Source organism: Platichthys flesus, chromosome 1, assembly GCF_949316205.1.
Source record: "Platichthys flesus chromosome 1, fPlaFle2.1, whole genome shotgun sequence".
NCBI classification, from domain to species: domain Eukaryota; kingdom Metazoa; phylum Chordata; class Actinopteri; order Pleuronectiformes; family Pleuronectidae; genus Platichthys; species Platichthys flesus.
Window position 1 is genome coordinate 30,769,461 of NC_084945.1, and position 7,732 is coordinate 30,777,192.

The window sequence follows — 7,732 nt, forward strand, 5'->3', positions numbered from 1 at the left end:
ATATATAATTCTGTTGTCCGGGAGTTTTAATTTTCCCAGTCACATAATGAAATTTCCCCCTCTGCCCCTCCACTACAAGCAGATAGACAGAGAGAGAAAGAGAGGACGGGGGGGGGGGGGGGGGTGTTCGTACGCCTGAAGAAGCCTCTCACAATTGACTTGAATTGTATTGGATTCCGCTTTGACAAAGTATACCCCTGACAATCCAGGAGTATTTTGTTATGTAAAATACCCTTCCCATCGGCATAGGGGTGATTAGAAAATGAGTGGATTTAAGGTTTTTGATGAAATTTTCCTTTAATTATTTTATTTAAAGTTTTAGTTACATATACATTTCTGAATTTTGTATTAATCTTAATGTCAAAATCAGCACAAGATTTATGGCTAATTGCATTTTTGGCAAAATGCTATAACACTCTTACACTAACATGTAGGCTTCAATAATAAACAGGTGATTTCATAAACTGTTCAGTGTCCATTTATTACAGTTGGGCTATTAAAATATGGAGAGAAGCAGCACCTCTTTTACAGGAATATTTTGCTCCTGTTGAAGTGACCTTTTGTCTCTCTCCACTGCTAACAGCATTAGACACTAGGTCTACTATACAATTGAACAACTTGCAAACAAATATCCACATTCTGTCACAGTCTAGCAAACAAACTGTCCTTGCTGTCCTACAAACAAATATTTGCCTAAGAAACGCCAACCAGACAGATTGTCCAAGACTTAATGCAGTAAAGAGGACAGGTGCTCCATAAGCTGTCTCTGACATACAAAACACAAACACTTACAGCCATACCATTAATACAGGTAGTTGGTTATGATGTTTAGGTATCTTTTTACCTGCTATATTTGTGTATATGTATTTGATGCTATTTATCCTTGTTCCTTTGTGTTTGTGAAGTACAATAAATTAAAATGTAAAGTTCAATATAATCATTTTAAATACCATAATAAAATTAAAGAAAGTGGTTAGCCTACCTGTGTTTCTTCAAAGCTGTAATGAGACTGTGTATACTCTCAGGTGATGGTGGGTGTCTCTGAGAAAAGCTTCAGCAAACGGCTGATTAAATTAGAAGAGGTGCTTTATGGAGAACCACCTGGAAAACTAATCCTTGACCTACAGTAAACCCCATCAGCTTATTTACATACACACACACACACACACACACTTGTCAATAAAAGCCTGCCCCTAGATAAAACACCACTTTACTGAAAACAACCAAACTATTTTTATTATCAATATATGTACCTTCCTTCTTAACTAGATATACTCTAGACAATTGTTACACCTTTCTTTGCTTAAAACTGTGTCTTCTAATCAAGGTTGTAAATATTGTAATTTTATTGATGTGACCTCTATTGCACTTCTGTTCGTCCTTGGAGAGGGATTACTCAGGTGGCCCCTCTCTGAGAATTCATAGTTTTTCCTTACACTTATTGAGGGTTAAGGAAAGGGGATATATCAACATTTTAAAGGGATAGTTCACTGAAAGACAAAAATTCACTCATTATCTTCTCACCACTATGCCGATGGAGGGATGGGTGAAGTGATTGAGGCCAGAAAACACTTTTGGAGATTCAGGTGTAAACAGTGTTGCAACCAAATCCAAAGAATTGAAGTAACTGGTGAGTTCTTCTTCAAACTTCAAACATGCAAGCACCGCATACAAGCTCTTGCCCAGGGGCAAACACGATGCGCTTGGTAGCATTGCCACTGCTGGATGCACACATAGAGGCTTAAAATATGGTGTAAATGACAGACAATCTACGATTTGATTTTCAATGTTTAGGAATTCGGCAACAGCCTCTATATCCATTGATGATTTGCAGTGTATAGCCCATTATACCCAATGTTGGGACAGTGTTTTTATGAAATCAAAGGCCTCCTCTTCAGCCTTTATGTGTAGTCAAAAGCCTGAAACCACATGTTCCTTTGTTCTGGAGATACCAGAGCCAAGGAACTCAGTCTCACAAGGGACACAAGGGTCCACTCCCATTGGTCACTCTGGGCCCCATGACTTGTGAGGTCCCGGGCCACTATAAAGCCAGTTTTCCCCCTCTTCGATCTCTTTCTACAATCCCTCCATGGAGAGAAGGCTGTCCTGAATCGCAGAGGGGAGCACCGAGGTGTAGCTTCCAGCTCATCTCACCAAGGAAACCTCTTCGCAACCCAAGCTCTACCAAACTCTGAGCAGCGACTCGATGTCCTGCAGGAAAACTTCAACCAGCATCTGAGCTACCCAGCTCAACAGAACCGCGAATGCAGAAACCACACAACCAGCCAGATGACTGTGTTGAGAGATTGTGGTTACAAGTTATTTGAAAGTTAATGTTAGTTATGCCCTTCAGAGTCTTTCTTTGCATTTCACTGACTCTTTCTCTGACTTAGCATTAACACAGACACACGCATAATTCTTCAACTAATTATCTCTTCCCCAGCTACGTCCTAAAACATCCCAATAGGGGGGGAAGGTGTTAGCTTTAGGGTGACCAGTGCTGTGCAATATCGCTTAAAAAGTTTTACCATAGAATGGTGTGCCTTTCAATAAATGTGGTTATCAAAATAAAAAATAAAATATTAATATTTAAAATTAAATTAATAGATTAAATTAATTAAATCATAACTTTAGTTGGTTAAAGTTATTTCGGGGCACCACCCTTCAGAGAAGGGGAAGGAGACAATTTATTGATTAAGATCAGTCTAATTTAGATCTAGTCCAATTAGAAATCTCAATATTTTACTATTAGAGATTATATAATGAACAGTGAAGGTTATGCAGTTCTTATCGGTTAGCAAAATGCACTTATGCAATATTAATGAGAACATTTGTGAAAGAAAAACATTTATTATGAACATAATAAAGCATAAAAACACAAATTACTAAACAAACATTCTAACTAACAAGGATGTGTATGTGAGTGTGTGTATGCAAATTAGGTTGTTCTCAAAATGGTGGTGGACCAAAAAGGTTGCTGACCCCCTAAGATAAGAGCCCCCCCCCCCCCTCTTCTTCTTCTGAAGTCGTTTCGTCTGGTGGCGGGGGAAGGTTTAACTCGGTAGAGTGATATGCGTGTCTGTGTATATGTTAATCAGATAATGAGAGAATCAGAGAGAAAGCCTGTGAAGAGCGTATCCAACAATTAACTTTCAAATAACTTATAAACGCAATATCACAAACACATTTCAACCTTATTAACACACACAGAATCGAATAAACAGTCTTGCTTAGTCTAGTCTAATTATTAAGCCGAGTTCATGTTACCAGTCAGAGGGAAAGAAGTTGCAGTCCAGTTTGCAATTCTGTGACGTCTCCTGGCTTTGTGGTCGTAGAGTTCTGCATTCGCGATTCTGTTGAGCTGTGTGCTCAAATGCTGGTTCGAAATCCTGACCTGCAGGACATTGAGTCGCTGCTAGGCGTTTGTAGAAGCTTGATTTGAGAGGTTTCCTTGAGAAGATGAGTTGGAAAGCTGCACATCTGACCTTGGTTGTTGGTTGGGAAGAGAAGAAAGCTGCATCAGCTTGGCATTCGCCGAGGGGGTTGCCGGGCCGTCCTTGAAGAGTTTTGGAAAGAGAGCGAGTTTGGGGGAGACCTCTCCTTATATTGGCCCTGTGACCCCTGAGAACATTTTGCAGTCTGTGAAACTGAGTTCGGGAGGCTTGCTCAACACAATCAGCCATGTGGTTTCCGGTTTGACCACACATGTAGGCCGAAAAGGAGGCCTGTGGTTTGCATAAAAAAACCCTTTCCCAACACCAGCCCCCATTTAGGAAGCATTTTGACACACACAGACACCTCTTTGTTTAGTAAGTACACTGTTAGTAATTTGTGCTTTTATACTTTATTAAATTCATAATAAATGTTTTATCTTTCACAAATGTGACGTCATTACAGTAAGCGTGCTGTGTCAATTCCTGTTTTCTTGCCACTGGTGGTGGTCGCTCTGTGAATTAGCTCCGCTGCTAAACACAGCTGTTTCTCTGTAGCACTACGGCTAAAATCACCCGTTTGTAGTTACACTTGCACATACCAACCTTTACTCTATCGTGCTTAGTGATTCTGTGTTCTGTCTGAGCTCACCCTCGTATCTCTATAGCAGCGATGTCTTCTCTCTCTCCCTGTTGCTCCACTGCTCTCTCTTACTCCAAGTGTCTTATGTTAACTTACTCCTCTGCCTCCCTTAACACTAGTGGTACATGTAATAAATGTAGTGTGTTGATAGCGATGGAGGCGAGGCTTAAACAAACTCTGATTATTGGCGACTCGGTTCTGAGAAACGTCAGGTTAGTGACACCAGCAACCATAGTTAATATTATCCCAGGGGCCAGATCCGGCGACATCAAATCTAAACTTAAGTTAATGGCTAAAACTAAAAAAAGGTTAATACAATTAAATCATAATTCACGTCGGCAGCAACGACTCCCGGCTTCGTATGTCGGAGATCACTAAAGTGAATGTTGAGTCTGTGTGTGCTTTTGCTAAAACGATGTCGGACAAAGTAGTTTTCTCTGGCCCGCTCATTAATACAACAGGTGATGACATGTTTAGCCGCATGTTGTCTTTTAACCGCTGGCTGTCGAAGTGGTGTCCTGTAAATAGTGTGGGCTTTATAGATAATTGGCTAACTTTTTTGAGAAAACCTGGTCTTGTTATGAGAGACAGCATTCATCCAACTTGGGATGGAGCAGCTCTCTTATCTAGGAATATTACTCAGTCTATAACATGACAACCCATGGTTGGGACCAGGAAGCAGAGCTGCAGTGCTAAACACTTCTCTGCGCTCCCTCTGGATCAGTCACACAACCCCATAGAGATGGTGTCTGTTCACCGTCCGATTAAATTATTGAAATTAAACAAAAACAGAGCGAGAACTCCACACAAAAATCTAATACAAATTAAAACAACCTCTGAAACAACAAAGGAAACCCAGACTTTTAAATGTGGTCTTTTAAACATTAGATCACTGTCAAAAAAGGCTATTTTAGTTAATGAAATAGTCTCCGATTACAACATAGATTTATTGTCCCTCACTGAGACGTGGCTGCATCCTGATGAATATGTCACTCTATATGAATCTACTCCCCCCAGTCATATTAGATTTTTAGATTAGATTCAACTTTATTGTCATTGCACAGTTCAAGTACTTATACAACGAAATGCAGTTTAGCGTCTAACCAGAAGTGCCAAAAAAGGAGTTAAAGTGCAGAGTTTTGTGCGTATTTGAAATGTAAATAAATAAGATATGTACAGTAGCAAATATATATGGAATAATACAGTATTAACAGGTATTGTATAATATAAGAACTATGAGCAGTAATAACGGAAATAGTACAGTATTAACAGCTTTTGTATGATATAAGAAGTATGAGCAGTAAGTAATATATCTGAAGTAGTACAGTTTTAACATGAATTGTATGATATAATAACTTTAAGCAAGATAAATATATAAATATGAATATACTATAGGCAGGATAATACAGCAGTAAAAAAAGTAACAGTGTAGTGCAAGTGTTCAAATGTTCAGGAGGGTGTGTGGCCGGGGGGGGGGGGGGGGGGGGGCTGCTGCTATCACTGCGGTGCAGAGTTCAGCAGGGTGACAGCTGCAGGGATGAAGCTATTCCTGAACCTGCTAGTCCGGGAACGAAGGACCCTGTAGCGCCTCCCAGAAGGGAGGAGGGCAAACAGTCTGTGGCTAGGGTGAGAGCTGTCCTTGACAATACTGTGTTGTGCAATAGTAGGAGTAGAATTGACGTTGGCTAATTATTAATAATCATGAAATACGATTATTTAAATAACAATTATTTATTAAAAATAATCAAAAATGATAAAGCTATTAATTAAGAACGGTAACACATTTAATTAGAAATGATACGGTTATCCATTAATAATAGTTAAAATAATTAATGAAAACAATAAAATTGTCAATTAAGAATAATACAAATCTGTAATCATTGCTTATTGTCGCGGGGCACCACCCTGGTTACAGGGACCAATGAGTCAATCTATAAAATATCAGTCTCATAATGATAAATGTCAAATCAATAATCTCAATATTTAATATTAATAATTATTTAATTAACAGTGAAGGCTTCTAAGTTCGAGCACAGGCAATCATAATCCAGCTGTAATCACATACATATGCACAAATAATCACAGACTACAGATACTTTAATTACAAAAGCATTTATTAAAAAGGGGAAATAAAGTTATGTTATTCAATGATTCATCATTTTAACAAGCTCCGATATTTCAAAGATAAACACAGCGGCAGCACTTATCACAATTCAGAAAATACATGTAAAACCGGCGGTCTACCTATGTATGTCTGTCTCGGTATGTGTGTGTGTCTGTGTCAAAGTGTCTCTCTGTGTGTGTGTGTCTATGTGTGTGCATGTGAAATACAGTTAGTGTTATTTAATGATTCATCATTTTAACAAACTCCCATATTTCAAAGATAACAACAGCAGCCGCTTATCACAATTTAGAAAACACATGTATTAATCTATGTGTATCTGTGTGTGTGTATCTGTCTGTGTCTATCAATGTGTCTCTGTGTCTGTGTGGGTGTGTGTGAGAGAGCGAGAGAGAGAGAGAGAGAGAGAGAAAAAGAAGAGGGGGCGTGGCGATGACGCAGTCACGTCACAACCAAGATGGCGGCCGATCATGATTCGTGGAATCAAGGCCTAAAAACTCTCAAAATGGCGGATTGACTACAAAACAAGATGGCGGAGCCGTTATGAATTTAGAGCCAGAATGGGAGGAGAGGGAGAGAGGAGGCGTGGCAATAATAGACTCAAAATGGTGGTTTAACTTGCGTTCTTCAAAATGGAGTCTATGTTAATGACACCATGTGGCCGTAGCTCACACTGGTGGTCGTCACATGAATTACACAAAGGGATTTTCAGACAAAGAGAATTCTTTGTCTCTACTTTGGCGTTCGGCCGCATGGCTTCCAGATGTGTCCAGCCTCTCTGAATATAGATTTAACTATGTTACATGAACTGTATTCTAAATACAGATCGGATGTGTGTATAGGTCGGTTTAGAAGGAGAGAGAGAGAGAGAGAATATACAAGGAGAGAGCAAAGCTCTTAAAAGCACCGTCAGAGACAAGTTACATTTACTTTACCACTCAGCACCCAAGTGGCGTTGTGTGCTGAGGTTTGACCGGTAAAGTCTCTTTAAAGTTGTTCAAATGGTCACAATGAGCTGGAGACGCTGCTCACGGCGCTTAAAAACTATGGCACAAGGCCATAACCGGAAACCGGAAGTTGCGAATCGCCGCTAAAACACTGGAGACTCTGCGGTCTCATACAAAACAAATACATTCAAGTATTAAAACAATACGCTACGTATTAGATTAACATCTGCCCAGACAATAAAGCCTCTTACTGTGACCTTCACGGTGTTGCATGCGCGTGTCGCGCGGATATTTTGGAAGTCCAGTGAATAATCGTGGCCGCTCAAGCTCTGTTGCGCTGGTTCCTCTGTCGCAGCGGCGTCGGCTGGGCCGAATAGGAACGGATTCTGCTTGCTCCTCAACGGGATGAACGTCGTGCTTCTTCTTCAGGGGACGGCTGCGGAAGCCGTTTGAAGATCGTTGGGAAAGTAAAGTCCGTGGGGAAAGTGAAACAGTCTGAGATTGTCCGCGTGCAATTTCCTGTTTGGTCTTTTCAAGTTAAAACAAAAATAGTCTCTATCAAAGTAAGATCAAACTTAAGATAAAAGAA